Source organism: Chrysemys picta, chromosome 10 (assembly GCF_011386835.1).
Source record: "Chrysemys picta bellii isolate R12L10 chromosome 10, ASM1138683v2, whole genome shotgun sequence".
In the NCBI taxonomy this organism is placed as follows: Eukaryota; Metazoa; Chordata; order Testudines; family Emydidae; genus Chrysemys; species Chrysemys picta.
Window position 1 is genome coordinate 10,066,916 of NC_088800.1, and position 27,223 is coordinate 10,094,138.

Genomic DNA, 27,223 nt, shown 5'->3' on the forward strand with positions numbered 1-27,223 from the left:
TTAATTTCAGAGCAGGTCAGTGTGCTAAGTAGACTGGCTGAAACTTTTCCCCCCATATCAAATATGCTTACAGCCATTGGCTCAGGGCCCAAGGCAAAGCCCTCCATGATGCAGAAGTCTTGATTTCCTCTTGTATAGAGGGATGGAGGCATGGATAGATCTGCTCTTCTGGAGGCCCCTGCATCTTCTTTCTACTGAGAAAGTGGGCTCTTCCTACAGAAGATAACATTGTGGATGGGCTTGGGAATAGGCTGCTGGATCTGAACTTTGGAAATGTTTACTGCAACCATCGGGGTAGACCAGATGGGGCTGCAGACTCAATACATCCTCTGGCTAGTCCCTGCCATTTCATTCTAAAAAACACATCTGTGCTCCTTATGCACGGGTAATGGGACAACCACTGAAGATACACGGGGGGAAAGATCAAGAGGGAAGAAGTGAGAATATGGTAGTTCAGCCTTGACAAAGCCATTAAAAGGCTAGCAATAGAGGAAAACAGTAAGACGTGCTCAGTTATCAACTCCTGAGAAGTTGCTGTGGTCTCTCAACATAAGCACAGATCCAGTGAGCGAAGTGACCCTGACAAGAGTCCATCCTGTAATTCTCCTTTCTGCATTGGCATATTCAGAGTGGGTTTGGAGCCCAATTCCTTGGCATAAAGAAATGCAGTGGCTCTCTATGCAGCTTATCTGCTCCCGCCCCGCCCCATATTGAGGGATCATGGGATTATAGGCTGGAATAAGGACTTGTGCTGTAGCATTGCACTTGCTCTTCAGTGAGGGGGTGATTTAATCCTGCCAACACTGCAGAACAGATGCACGAAGCCCGATTACTCAGGCTTTAGAGAAGTTTCAAGAATTTTACCCTTGATTAAAGTAGAGTGCCTCGAGCTTCTATAGCAAACCTGAAAACGTTAATGCTACTTTAAACTCCACCTACACAGAGGACAAAGCACTTGTTGACTTCTATGGGAGCAGAATCTGGCCCAGATATATGAAATATTTCGAAAGGAACCTTGTCTTAAAACAAGAATAAGACTGGACAAAAGTATTTGAGTCAGGGCATTGCTAAGCAATCTTGCTGGTTGTCAGATCTCCAGTGTAATGACATGTCAATTTGATTTCTTTTGTGCATGAGCCCAGAGCTATCCTTGGGCCGAAATTCTTCTGTACTTTAGTTTTTCTTTTGTTCTGATGGCACTTCTCCCAACATTACTTGACAATGAGTGATGCTCCAAAACCCTGATCTTTCACACCCTGTTGGTGACCTATAACTTTTCATGCATAACCTTTGACCTGGGTCCTGACAGTTTGATTTATTGTCCAGTGTTATGATTTATGAGTATCTTCTCAGAATAATTAACGGACAACAGGTGGCGGCATAATAATTTTGATTACCCAGTGGTTCATGAAGCCACTTCAAAGGTGACTTCATTTACTGAATAGGAAAAGGACAACAATTAGAAATTAAACAAAGCAATCCTTTTATGCTTTCGTTTTTCACCCCTTTGTCTGTCAACACAGAAGACTTTATTTAGACTCTCATCTTGAACACCAGGAACTTCAATTCTGTGCAGAAGACAACACTTCCCAGCTCCTGGTTTTGGTAGAACTATTTTTCTGTTGTTGAAAAGAGACTTGATTAATTGCACGTTGTCAGTTTCCATAAACCTGAGGAGCTTTTTTTAAAATCTAGCTTTTGGAAACTTATTACCACCAGAGGCAGAATTTATTCCAAAATGCAAATTTTTGATAGTTTATCTTTTTGCTCAGGCAACTATTGATCACTAAAAGCCCCATCCCACAAGGTGCTGTTTAAGTAAGAGTGCTCAACAACTTGTGGGATCGGGCCCTAAATTACGCAATTGAAGCATTCAGTTCAGGTGATTCAATGACATTATGTTCTCCAAGGGCCCAAATCTGCAACCTTTATTCACAAATGAATAGCACTCATCTGAATATCTGTATTGAAGTCAACCGGACTACTTTTGTGAGTGCTACTCAGGATGAGGAAAAGCTGAAGAACTTGAACTCGGGATTGTAGTCATAATAACAAGTTTATTCAACACCCAAATGCAAACCATTACTAGTGGGATATAATTATGGTTGCTTATTGTTCATTCGCTTTATAAAATTGATCTAGAATGGAAGGATATTGTTTGCATATTTTCTTCAATTAAAATACCTTTCTTTCCTGCAAGCTGATGGTGGACCCAGATCCTACTGATTTCAACAGTCCCTTTCTTTCTGATCACTAAGTTCCACAACATCCCAATAAAGGCGCAAATTTGCTAACCAGGTTCTGACAACACATTTTATTCTCTTCTATACATACTTCTTTTAGAAGGCCCATCATTTCCCCCATTTAATTCAGTTGATTGTTTTCCATTGTTATTTTCAATAACACCATGTGTTGCTATGGAGATGATGATGATGTGTTCTGTATGGATGCTGGGTTTCAAGGCCTGATTTTCAGAGCAACTGCAAGTGCTCAACATTTCTGAAAATCAAGCCATCCATTTGTCAAGAACAGAGGTTCTGGATGTATGTTTAAAGGATAAACATCTGATTGCCAAATAAAATACATACTTTAATGCACGCTATCCAGTCAATCATTGTTAGACATGCCTTTAAAAATATATTAATATTGAAATAAGTAGGTTAATGGTGCTATTTCTCAATGTTTACAGAAAGATAAAGGGGCTCAGCTGGAGTAAATCAGTGTAGCTCCACTGAAGTTAGTGTAACAACGCCATCTTGCACAAACTAAGGATCTGTCCCCCAAGAGCTCTTCCCTTTCATCTCAGTCTAAAGATAAATATTAATAGTTGTTTGCAGGGTTGTTGTAGTTGGGTGGGTCCCAGAATATTAGAGAAACAAGGTGGGCGAGGTAATATCTTTTATTAGACCTTTTCTCGCTAAATATTAATGACATTTAACTACACTCCCCTCTCTGTGTCACAATTCCTCTTCACACCCAAGCAAGCACATGAGAAATGAAGTTTTGTACAGCGCTACAATAGCGATATTGCAGGCTTATCATTTTTAATTGACTTCTTGACTTATAAAAATATTCCTACAATCCTGCTGTACATTGCAGTTTAATAACAGCTTAACACACATCTATGAAATATTCATTCCTGTTACATTCAAATTTTAAAATATCTGATGAAGAGTCTGGTTAATAGATAAAGCAGAATCCCTAGAATATTAAAATCACTCAGGCTTTCCGCAAGGTTCCTCAGTGGAAAGCGAAGAAATTACTACTCTTGTGATCAGAGTTACTTTATTTTTTTTCCCTCTAGAACTCATAACGACACCCCTGCAACAAAACACTATTACAATAAAGCCAATTTTGTCCTATAGTAGTTTTATCAAACCTTTAATACCACATTAGCTGCTTAATATACAGTAGATGTAGCGATGGAAAACCACTCTCCTCCAGACTCTGTGTTCAATAAAGACGAAGGAATAATTTGCAGCAACTCATTTATCAGATTAAGGTAGCCTCTTTCAGCTCATGAAATAGCCAAAAGCTGATCTGGATTTCCACAAACGTGATAATAATAAATAAAATAAAATAATATAAATAGTGCCTGGATTGATCACAAACAGTTTGCAGCACGTATGGTAATTAACATTTGAAATTCAAACTGGATTGCTTAGAGGTGATCGATCAGGTAAATCACATGATGCTGTTTTTGCTCCTTGATTGGATAATTCACATGTACTTCTGGTGCAAATACTCCCACATGCAAATCTTAAATGGCATGTCTGTGAATATGCACAACTGCAACTGTAATTTGGGCATATTTCAGCAAATATTTGTGCCACTAAAACTTAATTATTCAATGCTGGCATGTGTTTAACCAAAGCAAATTAATTTCAACATCTGACTAACTACTTGTAAAATTGTTTTTGGTTTGTTTGTTGGTTGATTTGGGGGTTTTTTGTGTGGGCAGTATTCATCCAGGTATAATTCTGTTTTATCCTACAATTTTCTATTTTGATTTTCTATTTTATTCTACAAGTAGTTCATAGAGAAAACTATTTTTCAAATAAAAGCTTTTAGTAACAAGAAATCTGCATCTAGCAAATGTACAGACATGAATTAAGGGGCACAAATTCTGCATTCCTCCTTTCTTTGAATCCTACTGACCTCTTTGATTTGATTCTCACTCGGGAAACTAGTTTACCTTTAAAATGGTAGATGCTCTTGAATCATGACGTGATGTTAGTACTTTGTTCCCTGTCAATTTTTAAATTAATTATCTGGAAGCAACCAGCAGTTACTTTTTGGCCATAGACTTTTTGATTAGAAGCTGTGACCCTTTTTGCCTTTTTGGCATACTCAATACAACACCAGTGACCCCTGACACCTGATTCAACTAAAAGTAACTCCCAGACAGATCTTTCATATTCAGCAATCTCTTTGTTACACTGGGATGCTTATCCACGTCATTCCTTAAAATCAACTTTGTTCGTCTCCTCTTCACTCCCATTATACCCCCATTCCCCATACTTATTTTCTAGAAACATTTCTATCCTTCCATTTGTCTCTCTCCTTCGGTTTTTAAACTTTACACTATACCATCGTCCCATATGTTTGTGCTGCACGCAAGGAGGTTTCTTTAGAAAACGCTGATGCTAATTATAAATTTAATTTGCATTTTAATTAGAACGGTAGCAAATTAAAAGCGTGGCAGCTGGAGAATTTTGAACGCTTTGCAGAGATTTGGTGTCAGTATCTCCCTGCCTCCGACTTCGCTGTCTTTTCATTTTTTTCCCTCACTATCTTTCATTCACACAAACATATTGGCAATTTTTCTCCTCTCTTGTTTCTTTTTTGTCTATTTTTTTATTTCTCCATTTCCCCCCTCCCCCCAGGATCAAATTATAAATTATTTCTTTTTTGTACTGATAAACAGTATACTCTTGTCTTGTGCCAGTACACCATGTACTGTAGTGATAGTGCCGCTTTTAAGTGAGCTTTTGTGCGGCCCTGTTAGTACTGCCCTATTTTGCTATTTATATCTGCCATTTATTTACAGGTAAGCATCTAGTCTATTTCCCCTTGACTAATTTCAAATTCCAGGCTCTATGGCTTCTGTAGCCTAGACCAGTGCATTTTTTTAAGAGAAAAAAACATCCTATACATTTGCCGTAGTCTGTAGAAACTTAATGAAAGCCATTCAGAATGCATTGGGGATTTCACAACTTTATTCTTCTCAAATGCAGCATTCAATATTGTGCTTTTGGACAAAAGGCTGAAGTAATCTGTCAGTCTTTTGGCCTATAGAATGGCATATATTCTGGCCCTACTGTCTCTCAGTGTTTTCTTTCATTTGTGATGTGAGCATGTCTGATTTTAGCACACACGTGAGCTCATTTAGTCAGTCCTGTCGTTTTCCCTATGTTGTATCTCCATGGTCATTTTCATTCCTTCTGTTCGTTTCCCTCACAGTGTCCTTGCTCAATAATATTCATTAATTGATTGACAGCTCTGATAGACCCAACTAACCTCTATCTCACTCTCATGTCGGTTTTTAAATAAGTACTTGTACGTCCAATGACCTTGTCGCCTCATCAGATATCAGAAAATGAGCATGCAGATATGGAGGAACCTGATTAGCAAAATAAGGAAGATCTCACTTCTGGCATAAGTCCATAACAAGCACTAACAACTAAGTTTACAATTATGCATTTTAAACAAAAGAGACCTACAAATGAGGAATAAACAGACCTTAACCAGTTCCATGAGCATTGTCTCTAGTGAAAGCATAATACAGAGCTCTCATAACACGATGGGTTTTCTAGAAAAAAGCTGGAAAAGAGCCAACATTACTCAATGTGGTGCTGTTTGTTTGAATTTTAGAAGGTAGTCTTTTATTTTACTGTTTCTAATTGCATTTTAAATTGTTTGTATAATGTGGTAAAGCACCCAAAAATGCATACACAGGAGAAGAGGGGGATTTAGAGATAAAATTATAGTTAATATTACTTAGGAAAGATTCTGCATAGTAAAGACTTTTTCTCTCAGAAAAATTGCCTCAACGCTTGCAAAGCTTTGGGCTTTATTGTTTATTTATATTACAGTAATACCTATAGACCCCAAGACTGGGATGCTACTATGCTAGGTGTAGTACATACTAAACATCAATCCCTGCATTAAAGAACTTAGAATGTAAATAGACAATGCAGACAGAAGGAAATATTAGCTTCCTTTTACAGATTGGGAACTGAGGCACAATGACTTGCCCAAGGTCACGCAGGAAGTCTATGGCAGAACCAGGAAGTAAAGCCAGACATCCTGAGTTCCAATCTGTTGCCGTCTTCTTCCATTTTTCAGTGTCTAGTCATCTGGACTTAGCAATTACAGGATTGATTTTGGTGAAACTAGTGCTTTGTTTTGCCTTTATTTCAATGATACGATTTTTGATGAGGTGATTGTAACAATGTTAGGACAGATTGCGCTTGTTAAATGGGCTAGATTAACAAAGCTGTTTATTATACCATAAAATGCCTTATAAAGACAAAGTTCAAAGTGGATTTTAATTTCTTGGGAGCTACTTGAGAGTACTGATTGGGAATCTGTTAGGATCATGTGGGGATATCACACAGTCTCCTCCAATTGCAGGGCTGGGAAGGAAGAGGGCTGGGGCTGGTTGACCTTGATCTTGGTTCTGTATTAATCATTCATGTTGGGTGAAATTCACCAGTGATAATAATGGCCATTAGAAGACCTGCAATGCAGCAGTACCCAACATTTTCTGGGCCTGGACAACTGCAGAGCATTCACACAGACAGACTCTGTGCACACCACAGAAAAAAAAATGTTGGATTTGGGGTTGGTCGCTACTTTGCATGAAGAAACGTGACCCATTCCTAGTAATGAGATAAACACAAAGTTAAATGAGTCCATCATCATGCTTACCCGGAACCATCATGGAACCATATCTAACTGCTGCTGCAATTACTTTCTTAATTGTCTTTCTCGTGACAATGCACCTTGTTTTTCAAAACCAAGCCTGGAATCCGGGATGGTTCATATTCAGGCTTCATTATATTCCCACTACCAAAAAACAGAATCACAATTTTATATAAAATTCTGGCATTGGGCCATCACTGATATGATCATGAAGATCAAGATGAGGAAGGAACAAATCAACTAAAAAAGAAGAAATAGAATAGAAAACACTGAATCATCTGTAACACAACAAACTTTAAAATATGACCTGGTGTCTTGAAGCGAAGGTCAAGTTTCTTTCAAGAAGTGCTGTGCTTTCATAGGTGGAGTTTATTTTACAACAAATCGCATCTCCAATTTATAATTCTCACTTATACAAGATGCAGCTACTGAGCTTTTCAGCACCAGGTGAGGAAACTAGAGGCCTGCAGAGCTTTCTTCTCATGAGTAATCCTTACTCAGGTAAGTAGTCTCATTAATTTCAAAGCCTTATTTATGAGCAACCATTATTCATTGACCTCAATGGGACCATGCAAGTGGGTATGGATTACTCACGTGAGTAAAGCTTTGCTGGATCGAAATACTCTAAATTGCCTTCAAGAGCTCATTTCTGAAAATGAAAGACAACATTATGCAAAATGTGGATGTCTGGGTACCCTAATTAATCTGCTATTTTATCACATGATTGCATAGTAAAGTTCTAATTTTTATGTCACCATGAAATTCCCCAGATCCATTACTCCTCCCCTGCCCCCAATAACCTTCTAAATATTTTGATAAGCCCTGGTCAACTGAATCTCTTTGCAATAACTTCTTATGGTGAAATTGACCATAGAGTGTACAACACTCCCCAAATTATAAATCTTTCACCTTGGCACTTTGGAAAGGCTTGGGTGTTATTTCGTGTAAGTTTTTGCAGCTGTACAAAATACTTTCATTAACCCAAGAATGGATTATTTGGAGTGCTAATTAATTGATTCTTCAAAATGCCAATTGACATACTCCCAGGGAAAACCTGATCTAAGCAACTATGTTAATCAAGCTATTGTACTTACGGTTCTGTCTGAATATCAGACCATCTGAAATGAGGAGAACTTTGCCATTACTGTCCTGGACCTCTTGTGGGCAGCTAATTAATATGAGTAGAATATGACAGTTGCACTTGTACATTCACTGTACTGCCTGACAATAACTCTATAAAATTACATTTCAGCTAAAGAATGGAAACAGTGTTAAATACCATTATTTGCCTTCCTTTGATGTCTGAGAGTCATTATGAAAGCAATTACAGCAGTTTCTCTGTCTGTATGTCTACAGGGTATTTATCTGTATCTGTCTGAGTCCTTTGCCAGGTGGAAAATATATGGCATATTAAAGACAAGGGAATTCAGCCTCAATTATCAGGCTATGAACAGAAGAAGAAACAAAATCAGAGTTTTGCAGATGATCCTGCCAGAAAACAGTAATTTAATATTAAAGCCAGGCAAGCTGGGGAAAACTTGCCTAGTGCAGGAGCTTTTTATTTTAATATTATTTGTTCCCCCCCCACACACACTCCATTGCCCTCCTTTGTTTTCCATTATTTCCCCCTCCCCCCCTCAGTTCCTCTGTTTATTTTAAATAAGCTCACACTCGTGATGCTAGGGAACTTGGATGTTTCTTTAAAACCCACATTTTGCTTTTTAATTATGCTGTGGACATTCTTCTGTCTAACCAAGCCCAAAGAACATTGGGTTTTGGAAATTGTATGGAGGGCCAGTTGGAGGGGGATGTTGCCCGCCCCCTCCCCCCATCCACCCCGCCGCTTCTGGCCCCCTGACAGTCCCCCCAGACTCCTGGCCTATACGTTGGCAGGTAGATTGAGTGGGTCGGTGTATTATATGAGGTGCTGACAGGTGATGAGGGAGCTCTGTACCTTTCAGGGGATGCGGAGTATCTCGCAGAGTTGAGCCCTTGCACATCACATCACAATTTATGTCTGTACTTATGGCAGTGTGTGGAATACAGACACCACATGCCCAGCAAGCATTGGTATAAACAGCAGTGTAGACACTGAGGCACAGTTTCGATGAGTAGAGTGCCCTATACACCTGAACCGCCAGCTATGGACCCTACATGGGCTCTCTATATGCCCAAGCAGTGCCTCCCACATCTACACTGCCAAAGTGAAAGGCTCTGGCAACAGGGAGGCAGGGGGAGGGATAGCTCAGTGGTTTGAGCATTGGGGGCCATTTAGGGATCTGGGGCAAAAATCTGTCTGGGGATTGGCCCTGCTTTGAGCAGGGGGTTGGACTAGATGACCTCCTGAGGTCCCTTCCAACGCTGATATTCTATGATTCTACCTGATGCGGTGACAAGTGCAGATACAGCCTGCCTTTCACTGCAGCATGTAGCTACACGTATAGTGCCTGTATTCTCTACACTCCACCATAAGTGTGCACAGCCTCAGACATGCTACAGTAGTTTGAACTTTGCGCTCACCTGCTTGCTGGAGCCCATCCCTTCTTGCACTGACTCCAGAGGTATCATGATTGTGGAAGGAGGGAAAATAGTGGTGTTCATTTTACACACACACACACACACACACTTCATAAGGCCAAATTCTATCCATGGATGCATTCAGATGTCCTTCTATAGCAGCCTATTGGGCAGAATGAAGGAGTCCATTTGAGGCTCTCTGCCTCAAGTGATTGAGCTCGTTGAAAATGTTCCATTGAAACTTTCTTCAATGGCAAACTGGGTTTGCCGCACAATGAAAGATTTTGCAGAAAGTATGTGCTTTCCTTGAGAAATGTAAGATGTTTTTCATCAGAAAACTGAAACAATGGCTAACTCAGTGGCTTCCATGCCCCTGTGCAGTGTACGGTGATACATCTCCTGACCTGCTTTTTTGGTTCCCCTCCCCAACTCAAACACACAGTTGATTTTATCCCCCTTCCTTCTAGCCCTTGCTTCTTGCCAGTGGGCCAAATTCACCACAACTTCTATGCCAGCTTCTGCCAGTGAACGTCCTGGCAGACAGCGCAGTTCACCATGATGGCAGGATGGTGTAGCAGAATGGGAAGGGCTCAATGGGCTGAGTGCTGCTCAAGAGAATAATTTACAGAGATGCTGCAATTGCATCTACCATTCAAACCATGTGCACACAGACTGGCTTTGTGGTGCCTCTTCCAAATTCTTCCCACTTGCAACCTGTGCTCCTCTCCAAGTTCCATGCAGGTTGCTGCAGAAAACGTGCCATATTCATTGTTTCAGACAAGACAAGTTTAAGCCCACAGATATGCCCAGTCATTAGCAGCTGATGCTGAGGGAGAATCTTGAGACAAAGTTTAATAAGTGATGTCTGCACTTAAAACATACTCTACGGGCTCCTCTTCCAAAGAAGACTTTTGTGTCTGCTGCCATCATCTGCTTTAGGGAAACTTGTCTGTTTTTTCTCTCTTGTAACATAACGTTCTTCCGGTGCTCTGTCTTGTCCCCAGTTTTAAATAGAAAGCTAGAAATATTGCCAATACTTAGTTCCAATTCTCAAGCCTTCTGAAACTGAAACCTCTACGAACATATCCGCTGCCATTGTAATAACTGTATTATAGACTCTCTTTTCATGTTCTCTCCTGATTTACTCCAGGAAAGTATGTAACAACTCATTAATGCTCAGTTAGCCCCCAGAGGCAAGTTTGTCAGAGAGAAGGCATAACACATTTATTAATTACTGGGCTCAGTATCAGATTGCTCAGGCTTTACAAAACATCGAGGGCCTGATTCTACATTGTACCGCACCATGTGTAGTCATTAATGCCAGGGAAAAGTGCGTGAAAAGTGGATACAAAATGCCATCAGTTCGGAATGGCAGCACCTTACAACCCACTTTGTCCTGGTGCAAATGACTACGCAAGGTCCAGAACAAAGGAGAATTAGGTTTCTCATTCCCAACTGACATGCTCAGAGAGTTCTCTATGCAGGCATTAACACAGTCATTCCATACTAGTACTATATCATCTCATTGTATTGTCACCATTTAGAGCAGGATACTTACCCATGCAAACCTAAGCATGGTTTGATTTGTACAAGACTTGTGCTATCTGCAGCTTCACATACATGGTAGATTCAAAGGTCACAAATAAAGAGTCCAAACTATTCTCTCTGCTCTAGCTGCTTATTAGAGAATTTCATCCATTTTAGGCTTTTTGATATTGTATGTCACAGGCATCTTTGTTCTTCTCTGGAATCTTTTCCAGCATTTATGATAGACACATATTTCCAGCTCCATGTTCTTTCTGCTTAAGTTTTCAAAGTAGGGAGTTATTAGACCAAGGCAATTTTCTTAGGGCCATCTGAACTATTTTAGCATGTCTGAAGTGGCAACAGCTGCATTGGTCCTGTAAGGGTCCATTTTGCTCCCCTTGAAGGCAAAACTTCCAATGATGACATAAGAAGAAATAGACCCTACTAAAAACATAGCCCCTGTGAAATGCAAGGCCTATGTAAAATCCTGTGAAATTAGAAAATTGACCAGAAACTAGTCCTCGTGTATATTTACTACAATAGTTTTGTTACAAAAAGATTAATGCATGACAGAAGTCAAGATGAAGATGAAAAGATCTTAATTTTTGAGATATCCCATAGTAGGGAATGGAGAAAGGATTTGAAGGGATAATAGTTGACCATTTTACAATATAAATCTGGTCTTGGTCAGGGCCGGTGCTTCCATGTAGGCGACCTAGGCGGTTGCCTAGGGCACCAGGATTTGGGGGGGCAGCATTTTGCCGCCCTTGGCGGCAATTCGGTGGCGGGGGGTCCTTCCGCGTTCCGGGTCTTCGGCGGCAATTCTGCGGCGGGTCCTTCACTCGCTCTGGGACCCGCCGCCGAAGTGCCCTGAAGACCAGGAGTGCGGAAGGACCCCTTTCTAGGGCGCCAAAAACCCTGGCGCCGCTCCTGGTCTTGGTTAATTAAATCTACAAAGTATATCAGCCTATCCTTAGAAAGCCATGGTATTTTACAATGCATTTTTTAAAAAAACATACTTTGGATATTTAAACTAATGTAAAAAGGTAGAGGAAAAATATTTTTTAAGTTCATATGAACTTGCATAAACATAGACATTCAGTTCATTCCTTTAATTAAAAAGGAAAAACACAACTTTAAAGAAACACACTTATTTTCTTCAAAAAGGATGATTAATACAGGTTAAAAAGCTTTTCTCGTTTTACAAAATTAATACCATGTTTAATTACATGAGATTAAAATTTCATTACATATTATAGTTTAATTGGCATAGACGGGGCCAGAGGTTAACACCTCTGCACGAGTTACCTTTTGTACTGTTCCGATATCTAATAACAGAGGAGTTTTAAATTATAAACCCTGACAACATTTAACAAGTTTCCTACACGTTTTAATTTTACCCTAGTAATCTTTTATGTGGAGCACACTGGTGTTCCTGAGGTCATCATCCTGAATGATGAAAGGAGCGGAGAAAGAAATCATTATAAAACCTATGCAACTGGACATTATTGAATTATGGTAAAGATGTTATCTGAAATAAGAATGTCTACTGTAGGTTTAAGTATAATTAGTTTAGGGCAGTTGTGTTAGGGCAGTTGTTGGTTAGAACATTGTATGTGTGTGTGGTGGTGGGAGGGGAGGGAAAGGGGGTGATTCACCTCATAAAAGGGTCTGGTACCGTTCTACTCAAGAAAGACCAAAGAGAGATCTGGAAGACTCCTAGCTATGAAGAAGTGAAGTGCTCTTGAACTAGATGATCAGAGATGCTATATTCTAGGGGTAGGACTTTCAAAGGACTAAGGGAATTAGGCACACAAATCCTACTGAGTTTTAATGGAAATTGGACACCTAATTCAGGGGCCTTTCAAAATCCCAGCCCTACCTATAGCAACATTTCCCCAATGTAAACCATCAGAGGTCACTGTTTCAATGACACACACCTTCTATTCTATACATCCTCAGCTAGGCTTCCAAGACAATTGGTCCAGGGAGTGGGGGAGAGATCAACAAAATGGTGCATTTGAACTACAATCTTATGTGCTGGCGCATGTGTAGCTCTGCCACTGAGCCAGCCGACTCTTTCCTCCCATGATGTTTATATCTCTTTAGTAGCCAATTGATTCAAAGACAGCCTCTAAAACTGCATAAAACCAGAAAACAACCCAAAAAGTACTACCCAACAGTAGTGCACATAATGTGGGCAGCCAGAGAAAACCGAGTGGTGGTGCACCAAACTAGCAGATATGCCTGATCAACCAAACCACACCACACCAGGCCCATTAAGGGGGGCATAGATGAAGGGAAAGGAGGCTGAGCTGGATTCAAATAGCACGCTGCAATCTGCAGCATGCGCACGATGGCACGAACCGCAGAAAGGAGCAGCAAAAAGCGCTCCACAGTATCTTAAGCGATTCTCACATAGAATCATAGAATACCAGGGTTGGAAGGGACCTCAGGAAGGTCATCTAGTCCAACCCCCTGCTCAAAGCAGGACCAATCCCCAGACAGATTTTTGCCCCAGATCCCTAAATGGCCCCCTCAAGGATTGAACTCACAACCCTGGGTTTAGCAGGCCAATGCTCAAACCACTGAGCTATCCCTCCCCCAAATATATGGAGTTATACCTATCCCATAGAACTGGAAGGGACCCTGAAAGGTCATCGAGTCCAGCCCCCTTCCTTCACTAGCAGGACCAAGTACTGATTTTTTTTTGCTCTAGATCCCTAAGTGGCCCTCTCAAGGATTGAACTCACAACCCTAGGTTTAGCAGGCCAATGCTCAAACCACTGAGCTATCACTCCCCTCTTACTGTAGCAACATAAGGTTGCATTTCAGATACATTTTAACATGCTACGAAGTGTTGCCCACAGAGGGTTGAGTATCAAACATAAATAAGGATCTGATCCCAAGCCTTTAGAAATCAAGGGGACTTTGCCCATTGATTTCAATCAGATTTGGCTGAGGCTCTTAAGGAGCGATGTCTCTCTCACTGACTCACTGCTGTTTGCAAATGGAACTTTCACCAGAGTTCATCACTTGCCTTTGGTTATGCCTATTCCCTGTAGGTTTGGCGGGTGGAGTGGGGAGGTGGTTTTTTCTTTATTGAAGAAAGCTGACAGTTCCAGTCTTGTTGCATTGAACTCCTGTTGGCTGATGGAAGTTGAGGGCCCTCAGGCCCAGATACTCCAAACGTATTCTGGCACCTATGGGAGTTAGGCACCTAAATGCCTTTCAGGAACTGAGCCTCAGCGCCTTGCAGAATCAGGCCCAAAGTGAGCCCAGTAAAAAGAGCAAGTCTACATGTAACAACCTCTATGTTGGCCCACACTGGGGATTAAACCTCCAGAACCAGGAGCATGAGTCTCTACAGCTTGAGCTAATGAGCTGGCTCTGTAGCTGGGGACTCTAACAAACTCATCATATCCTCTGTAACCGGGGCACGCAGGGGGATATGCCACACACACAGAGCAGTAGATTACATACACACCACTTTTCCACCCTCTTTATTTCACTACTCTGTGTGCGCAATTTAAGGTTTCTGCAGTAAGTGGTTCTCAATCATTTTCTAATTGCACTTTGAAATCTTTTCATTTGAAAATGTTTTTTTAAGTGACGGATTCAGGGGGACCTGTGCAACAGACACTGAAAGTATGGTAAAAAGAGTGATAAACTGAAATTTGCTTTAAAAAAAAAGGATACTCCTGTTTTTTACATTGAATTGCTCAACTCCAATATGCTTAAAAAGAAAGTTGATCTATTTGGCTACCACATGTTTTAAATAATATGCCTCCTAGATAAACCCAAAAAAAGCAGAATATTTTGAAGTGCCATAAGCAACCTGACTAGACTTTGTATTAGTGAAGTTTTTAGAAGTGTTTCTCTGGTACTGATCATTATAGATCTAGATGCCTACAGGATCACATTTCATATTTTGGCAAAGGAGTAGGAGCAACTCTGTGGTGGAAAAACTAAACAAAAAATTAAAAATAAGGACAAAGGACTGTAAGCCCTACCCATTGTTTTTCTCTCACATCCCACTGCGTTCCATGCCCTCAATAGCTGAATTTAGTCTTTAGTGGTCCTCTAGATGGTCTTGTCTGGCTCACAGACCTACTCTGCTTTTTCAGCAGCAGTAGAGAAGATAGAGAAATTTACCTTTATGAATCAGAATTAACTTCTGACACCGCAGAGCCCAAGAGCCTATCAGTTAATATTGAATTGAGCACTTCTTGATTACCCTGTAATATTGACAAGGTCAGTATCTGTATAGATCACCTGCCATAAAAACGCCAGCCAGGTGAATTAAAATGCCTTGGAGCAGCATTAAACTTCATGCCAATTTATCCAAAATTTTCTGCATTCTTGTTGCTCTTCCTACTCAACTTGTGCATCTGCTCCCACCCGCCCCAGTATTTCCTGAGCAATTTCTACTTTGTGCAACAAGCGACCCATTAAACTTAATAGCCATTTTATATCAGTTGCATAGATGAGTAGCACTCTGCTACTTTTCCACTTATGGTTACCTAAAAATTGACCTGTAGGGAAGGGGTGTATGCATGTAGCTGGTGAAATTAAGTGAGAATACAATTCTGGTTATCTGAGTTTTTCCTACCCTAGTTTACAGTGGAATCTGATTATCAGGCCACTGTTTAATCAAAATATAGGATAATCAATATTGCACCAATGCAGCTACAATACAAGGCAAACTGTTGGAAGAAAGGCAATATTCAGTCTTTTGTTAACTGCTATAGCTAGAACTAAAGCTAAGACAGGACAAGAATTTGCAGCAATACGCTTTTCAAATATTTATGATCCGTCTCAAATTATATCTTTAGACATTAAAATCAAGTGGTCCAAAGCTCCAGCTGACATAAACCAGCATAGCTTTACTGAAGTAAAATCAAGCTATGCTGATTTGCCTTTGGTGGTCAGGTCCCCGTGTCTTTTTGAGTAACTGTCTCAACTTTGGGCCTGATGGTTGCTTACACAGAAAAGGAGGGACATCCGTGTAGTTTGGGGGTACTTCATGAAATGCAGGATGATACCTTTAGTGAGTTACTACAGTAAGTAACTTCCAAATATCATCTTCATTAAAGGAACAAACTTTCTGAGCCAGCAAATGAAATTTTAGTAATTAAAATATGTTTGCTTAAAAAATAAATCTGTTATGGCTCAGACAGTGAAATAATATCCTTTAGATTAATGTTTAATTGAAAACAGCATTTACTGCTCTAGTGCATTTGAGGGAGCTCTTTACTGTTTCTTTATGTATAATTGTGTTTTGCAGCCAATTTAAAATAACTAGATGAATGCAGTCCTTATAGTAGGTGAAGATGAGTCCTGGCAAGGATAGCAGCGTCTACAGGGGTTTCTTTCTAACAGATACGAAAAAGTAATTTCCATTCTGCTACTTTTGTGTGATCCTTTCTGCATATCAAATGTATCACACACACAAAAACCTAACTCAATACCTGAGGAGAAGAATATTTTCTAAAAATGAACAACATGCCTTATTTTAATATTCCCTGGGTCTACGCGTTAAAGAAAAAATGAGGCAATAATCATGACAACTTTTTTCTCTCTGCAATACCTTATAATTAATTTTGCTAACACTTGTTACAATATGGGAAGTTGAATGGTCCAATAAAAAAAAAAGGAAATGGATCCATCTCTAGACTGAGTTGGAGATCCTTAATAGGAGAGAGACTCTGAGGGGGGTTATCAAAGCACCTCAGTGATTGAGGAGAGAAAGTCCCAATAACATTCAATCGAACACGTCGTCTTAAGTTACCAAAATGCATTTGAAAATCCGACCCCTAATCTTGCTTAACGCTAATCACAAGTAGTCCCGCTGACGTCAGGGACCTTGCAACCTGATCAGTATGGATACTGAAGTCCAAGCTCACCCAACCCTCTGGGTCCAAGCTTGGATGGCTAGCCAGAGCTGCCACCTGTGTGTCAAGTCCACACTGTTATTTTTAGTGCACTAGCTCCAACTGAGCTAGCATAAGTCTATCTAATCACACTAGGAATCACACCTCTCTGTTGCAGTGTAGCCATAACCAATGGGTCTCTGCCCCGGTGAGCCCCTACAACCAGGGCTGACGAGGGGGGGGGAAGCCAGTACAAATTACCGGGGCCAGCTGTCCAGGAGGGGGTCCGGGGCCTGACTTCCCTAGCTTCTCCCCCCTCTCGTCGGCCCTGTTTAGCCGGTCCGCCCTTGCTGGGGGGCCCGGAAAATTTTTTTCACTGGGGCCCGAACCCGCTCTCGGCGGCTCTGCCTACAATGTATCATCTTTTACTGTTGCCAAGGTCTTCTAGCCTATAGGAAACCAGGAGCCCACACAGCCTTCAGTTTGGTGCATGTGTGACAGTTTTCAGGCTGATGATGTTTTGAAGCTGTGTGTGTGGGGAAGGGGGAGAGGAATTAAAAGTTAAAATTCCACATCGTGATTCCCTCTTACTCCCTTCCATGTGGGTAGATCTGCCTGTGGAGGGTGATCTTCATACACAATTCCAGAAAGGAAAAATCCCCTCCTCCAGCATTTATTACCCTGTCTCGTAGAAGGCTTATTTGATTCATGTTGGTAAATATGATCCTCAGATGGAAGGTGCTAGAACTAAATTTTTAGAGTATATCATTATCAAAGTTAACAATGAGCTTAGTTTGGTAGAGTGTCTCTTTACACTTCCACTTGTTCTTGTCCTCCTCATACTTTCTTTGGCAGTTTATCTTGCTATATCTTTGGTCTAAATTTAGACTTTAAGTCTCCCAGGTCAAGGACCTTGTCTTTCTATTTACCCATAAAGGAACAAGCCCAACTATGGTGCTATCTATAAACAATTAATACTAATAATTCATTTTAACTGTATTGTTTTATAAAAAAAACAGCTTTCACCCAAGCATACCTTACTCTGACTTACTCATCTGAGCTGCTCACTACTGTCAAGAACCTACACATAGCCTGACTGCATTTAGTGTGTTGGACTATTGTTATAGACAAGAAAATGTCTAACTCTCTCAAGGTTAATTGACTACTGCTCTTTGAAATATGCATGAGAGACTTTATTGACTATCCTGCATCCGACCTCACCTGTCATGCAGGAGGAGGAGGATAGTAACAATGAAAAGGACTCCAGCAAAGGATTAGCAGGACAGAGGTGAAACATAGTGGATTACACTATGTTTTGCCAACATCACTGTTTTCATTCTTTGATGTCCACCACATAGTCCTTTATTTTACTTTTGTGATAGCAAAGTCCCTGAAAATCAATGTAATTCTGAGACGCCAGCAGCCCTCCCAATATTACCAGGTCAGGAGAGACTTAAATTTTAAACAATATGCACTGTTACGCAAATCTCCCAGCCAACTCATTCCTACAGTTCAAGATTGGTACAGTATTTGGACCTTGTTTCTTATGAATGGAAATTCCATGTATTTCCATGATCTGGGGAAATGCCCTGTATCATCTGGGGACCCCAATTATATGAAGGTCCTGGGAGGGGAAAGGTCCTGCATTCTCACCTCAGAACATCCTCCATCCCAATCTAGTCTGGTTCTTGAACCAGGTCCATATCCATGTTATCTGAGCATCCCTACAGGGGTCTCACAACACAGAAGAGAAAGGTGTGTAAACTATACGCAAAAGTTCCATGGGATTGGAGGGAAATGCTGCCTTCTCTATGACTATCACAGCATCCCATTCACTCTCCGTACATGGATCCCAAATCTGCAGAGCCCCTGAGGAGGTCCCTCTGTGGGGTCCAGGGAAGACTGGAGAAATATCATATTGGTATTGATGTCACAGAAGGAGTTCTCTCCACTGGCATGACCCCAGGGGCCAAGCTAACCATTGTTCCCAGAAGCCCTAGGTAAACTCTGGCCTAAGTGTTTGCTTTGAGGGTTCTGGATGTTTTGGCAAATGAAACTCATGGGAAGACAGTTCATGAAACAACATCTGCAGTTTTTAAGCATTGTCTCTCCCCTGAAAATATGCTACTCACATTTGAACAAAAATGTGCTGCAATTAAAAGCAACAGTCACTTTTAGGCGATCAATGTATAGGTCACATTTCATCGAAGAGTAATTATTGTTATGCCCAAATTGGAAATCTTTGAAAAACTGGGTTTATCCTAGAAATGCTGACACAGCCTTGCAGACAGAGCACCTCCCTAAGAGCATGTATGCAGGCCCAGGCCTTTAGAACTGCTTGGTTACTACCAAAACATGGGCATGTCTAATTTTGAGTATATTTCCAAGACTTATGTCTCCATCATGATGAGTTTCCATAAGATAATTGTTTGATGACCACAAAATAAGCCCTCGTGATGCTTCCACCATGGCAACTGATTTTTTTCTATAATTTACCATGACCCAATTACAACCCTAATGATGATACATTGCATTCCACTGCCAAGCTGTCTAAACCCCCACCTGCTCGTAACAGCTCAAAACAGAACATGTGAGTATGACCAGAAACTATACCAGTAACTAAGGGGCTGATTATCTAAGCCTTAACATTTATTCAGATGAATGATCTCCACTGAATTCACTATGCAATGTGAGTAAAACTTACAGGATTAGGCTCTACATATGTACTATATGCTACCACTCTGAAGAAACTTTGAGACTGAAAACAGACATCTATATTATATAGACACACGGTCACATTACCATGCCGACCACATACTGTGGTGAAGTGCCAGGAACTCAGAACCGGTTAAATCCAGGGGTGCTGGAACAATTTTAATAGTACGGGTGCTGAGAGCCATTGAACCAAACTGTAAACCCTATATATGATGGAAACCACTTCAAACCAGGGGGTGCGGCAGCACCTGTAGCATCCATAGTTCCAGCACCTATGGTTAAATCTCTTTGGACGAGATTCAGTTTCCTGCTAGATTTCATAATATGGAAGATCCACCTACTTGGTTTGTGCTGAGCAGACATTTTCGTTACTGAATTTCAGCCCTTAGAGGTTAAAATATGCCTTTAAAAAAAATCTTTCATCTCCTATCCCATATCCGCTAGCTGTATAGCTTATTTCCCTGGCCACTAATTCTGATCGCATGCCCTAATGAACTCATTTTATCTTTTGGTATAAATCAATTCCAATTAAAATATAGTTTGTCAACCCACATTGGAGTATTGTTTCATATTAAAACATTTTTACTCATGAGAGCAAGTGTGATTAACTTCAGTAGGAAACTTAAAGTTCAACTTACTATGAGCAGAGGGAACCGAGCACAGTTCTTCCTTTGCAGAATACTTCAGGCTTGCTGTCAACACAGGGGAATAACACTAGTGGATATGTTTACACCGGCCAGTTCCTGACCAGCAGGGACCTAGGCAGAGAAAAAAGATGGACGTTTTAAAAACAACATTTTGGTTATCGGTATTATATAAGAGCTCAGTACAAATGGAAAAAGACAGTGTTCTTTTTTTTAAGGTTCAAAAAAAAAAAAAACAACCCATAGTTTTAAATGAACACATTTGAAAAGTAAATGGAAAGCTTTTTTATATTTTAAATACATTTTGTGAATGAAAGGCAGTAGGCCAAATTCTCTGCTGGAGTAAACGGACGCAGCTTCCTCGACTTTATTCTAGCAAAGAGCTTGGCTGTCGCAGTTCAGACATGCTGCTCACCTTCCCCCCAGGGTGCTCCTCTTTGGCTGTCTTATATTGCACACTCAAATACCTAACCAGACGCTGGTGTGCGACTCCCACTGCCAGATGAACAGCACCAGCCCAATGTCACCCTCTCCTCCTCCCTCTCCAACTCTGCAGCACATCAACACTCTCTCCAGAGTCAAATTGGTTAATGTCTGTCGATTTACAATTTGCATTTATTATATTTAGGACCCAGAGGCTTCAGCTGAGCTCAGAGACCGCAGTGATGGGCAGCACTATAAAACCCCTCAATAGACAAGGAAGATTAGGGTCCCATTGTATTAGGCACTGTATGACCACATAGTAAGAGACAGATCCTGCCCTGAAGAGCTTACAATGCAGGATTTTATGTAAAACAAGAATCCTTACTCTGATATTTCTATTCCCTCCTAGAGAAAGCCCAAGATGGGGTTACTTCCCTAGAACTACAGTACCATGTGCAGCTCCAGCAAAAGGTTAGAGAAGGGAAGATCAACATAGAACTGACAGGAAACTCAAGGATCAGCATTTATCCCCGAAAGAGCAAACAGTCTTTAATATACAATATTCATTGAGTAGCTTGGGTCCAATCCTATTATTCTATTGCAGTACCTGTTATGGGCCAGGACCCCATTGTGCTAAGCATTCTACAAACACAGACCAAAAAGACAGTCCCTACTAACTGCATTATGTTCTGACCTGCTCCCTTGGGCAAAACTCATTTTTAAGTCAAGGCTGAACCATTTATTTGCATGCTGGATCCAGTATATTAATTTTTAAAAGCATTATGGAATTTTCCTCCACCCTTCCCAAACATTCTTACATTTCAAAAAGGCAAAAGGAAGCAGCCTTTGACTTTTTTTTAAGGTTAATCCATCCGCTAATGAAAAAGAACAAGTCAGTTTGGGTCATGGGCTATTGTTTGCAGCCTATGAACACATCACCTTGTGCTGTGATCTTGTGCAATGTCACAAGCTGATCGAAGCTGTAGTACATTCATGGGGGATTTCCAAGGAAAACCCCAGATACATCAGAAAATAGTATTGGGGATTTAATAGTTGGTAGAAGGCATGCCAGTTTTCAGCTAATAGCCCAGTACAGAATTAAATGTATTGTGCTGCTCTAGGATGAGACATCAAGCAAACATCTGAATAATTCTATTCATTAAAGATCAAATCCCAAGGTATTTTTGTATATAAGTGGGGCTGTTACCCTGGTGTCATGGCCAAACGCTAGCTCACATAAATGTCTTCTCTTCCTATACTGTGTTTTAGAGACAGATGTGGTGTAACGCCATAGACCAGTGGTGCCCAAACTTTTCCTGTCATGCCCCCCCCTTACCAGTAATGGAATCTGTCTGCACCCCCTCCACTATTGCACAGCCACAGCGTTTTTGGCAGATGAGCTTCAGCCGATGGTGGAGCTGGGAGCAGAACTGGGTATGGGGGAGTAGCTGGGGCTAGAGGCAGGACTGGCCTGGGGATGAAGAGGGAATGAGGGGAGAGCTGGGCTGGGGGTCGAACGGGGGGCAGAGTGGAGCTGTGGCTCAGAGCTGGTTTGGGGGTGGAGTGGGGCTGGGTGGTGCTCCCTCCCCGCCCTCCATGGGGGCTGGCTACGCGCCTCCCCCCCGAACGTTCCCCTGAACCCCCCTTGTGGGGCACACCCCACAGTGTGGCGACCACTGCCTTAGAGATGGCTGTGTTTCAGTGATAGGCCTTAATTAAAGTTTGTAAAGTACATTGAGTTCCTTTGATGAAGGAAACAATAAAAAATTACTGTGATTATTATTAGAATTTACCTCCCCAACTCTCTTGTGTCACTATATAAGGGCCTAGACTGGCCCCTTGCTCAAAGGTAAACATAGCAACATTTTTACCCAGTTCAGGCAAATGACATTTCTTACTTTTTACAAAAGCTGTATGTCATTTTTTGCAGAAAAAAGTGAAAAATGCAAAGCAATATAATCATATATATATACACGCGTGTCTGTGCATATATATATTATATGTGTGTGTCTGTGTGTGTGTAGGCACATGCGTGCACACATACTTCAAAAAACCATGAATTTCCCCAGCGAGGGACAAAATTCTGGCCCATTAACTTCAGTGAGGCCATGATTATGCACACACTATTTTTCGGCACTACTTTTGCACCGACCTCTCATCTAGCTGCCATTAATGGGCACTTCTATCCATTGGATTGGTGGGATATCAAAACAGAGGAAGGCTTGATGTATCCCCCCGGGCTCATCCACTTTAATCCTCCACAGTTCAGTCAGCACCCTAAAGATACATGGAGGTTTCTGGTAGAGCTCACCACCACTGTCCCTCGACTTAGACATGGCACCGGACATCAAAACTAAGCGAGTGAGAAGTTATTTCACACCAGTGTAGCTGCTATGTGCTGATAAAAGGGCTTCATTTGGCAAATGGATTTCTGCTTCACCCTAATGTTGTAATGAATACGATCATTGCATTTGCCATTAACCAGAAGGTTTTGATGACTGCCGCCATCAGAACTTTGATATATTTCCCTTAAGTTTTTATTCAGTCAGATTCCTTGAGTGTCTTACTGCACACTTTTGACAAGTACAGGTCTAGATTAACAAACTGCAGTTTTGTTTGACCCTAACTACCATGTAAGCTCCTAGTTTTCTCTAGTCTAAAGTACACTGAAGTATTTTTCTGCTTTCCTGCAGTTTTTAAGTAGATAATAAGTCCCAAAAATTCGCCAGCCTTTAGCTGAAAGAAGCTTGTCACGGTGGTTGGTAGCTAATGAAGATCCCTTTAGTTTATCTTCATCAATTGTCAAATATTTGAGTCCATGAAGTGGTGTGATGAGGTACAAAGACAGATATTTGAAGGGATTTTAACTCATTTGAGCAATTACATGCTTAACTGCCCTGCAATAATCTGTCAGTCTGAGTCTTTTCTACACAGCAGAAGTGGGGAGTATTAGAATAGCTGGATTTAGAGCATAAAGGCCTGGTCTGAATGGAAGAAAGGCAGCAGAGAAATTAATTGCCAGTAACAAACAGCAGGACTGCTTGCAAGTTATATATCACATAGTTACCTACCAGCAGTGATAGAAGCTAGCTGTAAAAATAACATACTGGATTGTGACAAAACAGTCACTGCTATGAAATCAGTGAATACCATGAAGAATTTAAACCAGTGTTAGCTAATTAAGTATACATATATTATGTACAGATTTGTTGTTGATACATTTTTAGTAAAACCCACAGATTCCTAATGGCAGTTTAATGATTTTTTAAAAGGGATCAAATAATTTACACACACATGCATAATTTATATAAACACACACATTATATCCTATAACACACATTTAAATATGCATATAGCATACATACAAAGACAGAATCAAACAATTATGGACAGGAACTGTGAGTGGAGGAAAAAGGGTTGAATGCTTAACATATTGTAGGTTTGTCTTAAAAGAATAAAACACGAGATTGAGACCCTCCAAGCCTCTGGCTGACAATGGAAGTGGATGATTAGATGTTGTCCTCCATCCCTTGTTGTTCCCAATAAGGGCTGGGAGCAGCCAAAGAAAAGAGCCACCCGGGAGCCCATTGCAGCTTTCTAGTCCTGGAAGAAGGGCTCCTTCAGAGTATGCCAACTAGGTAGGGCCCCCAAAGGGCTGGTAACACCAGACAGGGATCGTGCGGAAGGGACATCCCCTTCCTGCACTGATGACTGAGCACATATATGTGTTGTGTGTATTACACATATATCTACACGTGTGCATGTGTATACATTTATATACACGCACTCTTTTCACAAACCATGCTTTTCATGTCCCCAGTGACTTCCTACACCGGTTGTTGAGAGGGGAGCAGTATGGCACTGTCATGCTCAGGGATTCCCCATCTGAGGGAAATCCCCAGGGTGTCCCTTATTCAAGCTCTCTAGCCTCTTCGTAGTCTGTTGTTCCTAAATGTCGCAAATTTTAATCTTCCTCTTTCAAATGACACCAATAATTCATTACCAGGGGGGTGGATACTGGACTAAGAACATTCCTTAGTGATGCTTCAAAATGCGTACAACCAAATCTCATTGCTACCTTGGTAACACTGCTCATAAACAAACAAACCATGCTTTATATGCAGAGGACCATTTTATTCATATTACCCATGTTAATTCTGATGTTTATTTTAGATTTTCAGGCTCTCTGAGGTGCCAGCGCTGAAGAAGCTACTTAGCATACTAGCATTAGGTACAAAGCAAAAGCCTTTCACTTCAGGGACCGTGCTTCAATTCTGACCTTAGGTCATAGAGGAAATAAGATAGGTAATCTCAGCTCTGTCCCTAATGACCAGTATTCCACATCACAATGCTACACATGGCTGTCAACCTCTACTCAGAAGAGGCTCAGGACACAGCCAACATGGAGAACTAATTATCCTTCACTCCTGGTGAGCAAATGGGCAGTCCAGCTCAGCAGGCTGAGATGACTGGTGAGATACTGCAAGCAGGCTAATAAAGTAGAGGAATGCTACATGTATGGCTGCGATGTACAGTGCATGAAGCACTTTATCTGATTTCCATTAATGAGGGTTTTATTTTAATCACACTGTACAGCATCAAAGAGAGCAGAGCTCATTTACTCTGTAAGGCTGGTAGCCATCAACTTCTGCCTTTTCATTTTAGGGCACGGAGGCAGACTCTAATCCCTATAGGCCAAATTAAGTCTGGCCCTTCCTGGGGCAGAGAGGGTACTGGGAGCCGCTTCCCTCTCTAGCTTACCTGTAGAAGAGGCAGCCATAAACTGGCTGTAAATGCCGGAGAGCACAGAGGGAGACTCTCCAACCCTGCCAGTAGCATTAGCTGGGCCAGCCAGGGCTTGTCAGACTAAGAGGGTGAGATCAAGCCCTCAGTCCTTCCCAGCACCTGCAAGAAACCATGGGAAGGATACACTAGTAGGTAACACTTTTCTAAGATCTGCTGCTCCTCTCAAACCCCTGGAGCTACTGTGACCTCCACTGTCAGTGGGAACAGAAAATTCTTCCCCTTCAGGAGGCATCAGAGACTAATTGGCTAATAACCTAATATTTATTGGGATGCAACAGCTTACAATAATTACAATGTTCAGTAACTAGCTAGACCATGGGGTGAAGATACCTGGGCTAAGCAACAGCTTACAGCCAGTACATGTATAAACAGGTGGGTGTGGTTTCATTGACATCAGCAGTATTATTAGGCAAGCCGGCTATTTCTTTTGATTTGGTGTGAGCAGGGGTAATACTGAAAAATACAAACCTCACTCCAAGACACAGAACACAGGCAGTGAAGAGAGAGGATTATTTTTAATAAAGACCTGTATTTTTCTGGATGTTACAGTAGCAAAGGAGTTATCCCTGGGAAAGAAAACATTTAAGAGGCCAATTAGACTTTATGCAATCCATTCATCAATTGTCAAAAAGATACCTTAAGGCAGAGTTTTTGCAGTCAATTATTTGCTTGTATCCTGGGATGATTACCAAGAACTGAACCAACCCTACCTAACATGACTATTCTCTTTACTGCAGAACTACCCAGAACCTGGAGTTTATATGCCTAGGAAGAAGGTGTGCCCCCTGACCCTAGGTCTGTGGTATTCTGGGAAATGTAATTTAGGAGTCAAGTGACCATTCTGAGGCAGCGTGGTTCAATTAAAGAATAGGATTTAGTTTTGTGTTAGCTGCTCAGTTTGGATCATATATGAATATTTTTCTTCCCTTTTTGAATGAAGAAGCAGCTCTTAACTTTAAGTGACAGATTATGAGCGAGCTCTTTTTTAAAAAGGGCCTGAGCTGAACAGCTGTGGAACTGAACCCAGGTTCTTCTAGCTCCAAATCAAGCTCAGTAAGGAGGAGGTGCAGTGGGATGATTGGTTCTAGCCGTGAGCTTGGGGCTCTAACTTCTGGGGCATAGTGAAGGGTACAGTTGATAGGGCTCTTCTTCAGTTGAGTTGTGGCAGATTTCTGATATATTTTGCTAACTTCCTCTTGTAATATTTTTTAACAAGAGAAATTTGTATAGCAAACCTTCCTGGTTCCTCACTGAGACCTACCAACCTCTCGCACCCTACAAAAATACTCAAAGATATCACTCTGGGCTTGTGTCCTTTGTCCTTTAATAGGTTTCAGAGTAGCAGCCGTGTTAGTCTATATCCGCAAAAAGAACAGGAGTACTTGTGGCACCTTAGAGACTAACAAATTTATTAGAGCATAAACTTTCGTGGACTACAGCATATGCATCCGAAGAAGTGGGCTGTAGTCCATGAAAGCTTATGCTCTAATAAATTTGTTAGTCTCTAAGGTGCCACAAGTACTCCTGTCCTTTAATAGTTCGTCTTGCATAATAGTGGTTTTCCTTATTCAGGCATGATTTTTAGAGGTTATTGCTTCTTACTTTAAGATAGACTTTTTAAAAACTGTTTGTATAGGAAAGAGTCTTCAAAAATCAGATTCTGTTGTTTCATTGTCAGGGGGGCAGATGGCAAGCTGTGAAAAAAAGTTTAGAGAGTCAAGTTTGGTGTAACTTATACTGTTTTCAACTCCTCTCACAGAATCCAGTTCAGAGGTGCAAGAGGGAAGAAGT

The 27,223-nt window shown here is 41.1% G+C and overlaps 1 long non-coding RNA gene across 1 annotated transcript; it reads right to left on the reverse strand.

The window, feature by feature from the left end:
* Window positions 1–6,676: 6,676 nt before the first annotated feature.
* LOC135973836 (uncharacterized) lies at window positions 6,677–26,196 on the reverse strand. The gene is made up of 3 exons (XR_010590875.1): window positions 26,069–26,196; window positions 20,198–20,317; window positions 6,677–6,884 (listed from the first exon to the last, which is right to left on the reverse strand). It is a non-coding gene; the product is annotated as an uncharacterized LOC135973836 (long non-coding RNA).
* Between the last annotated feature and the right edge of the window lie 1,027 nt (window positions 26,197–27,223).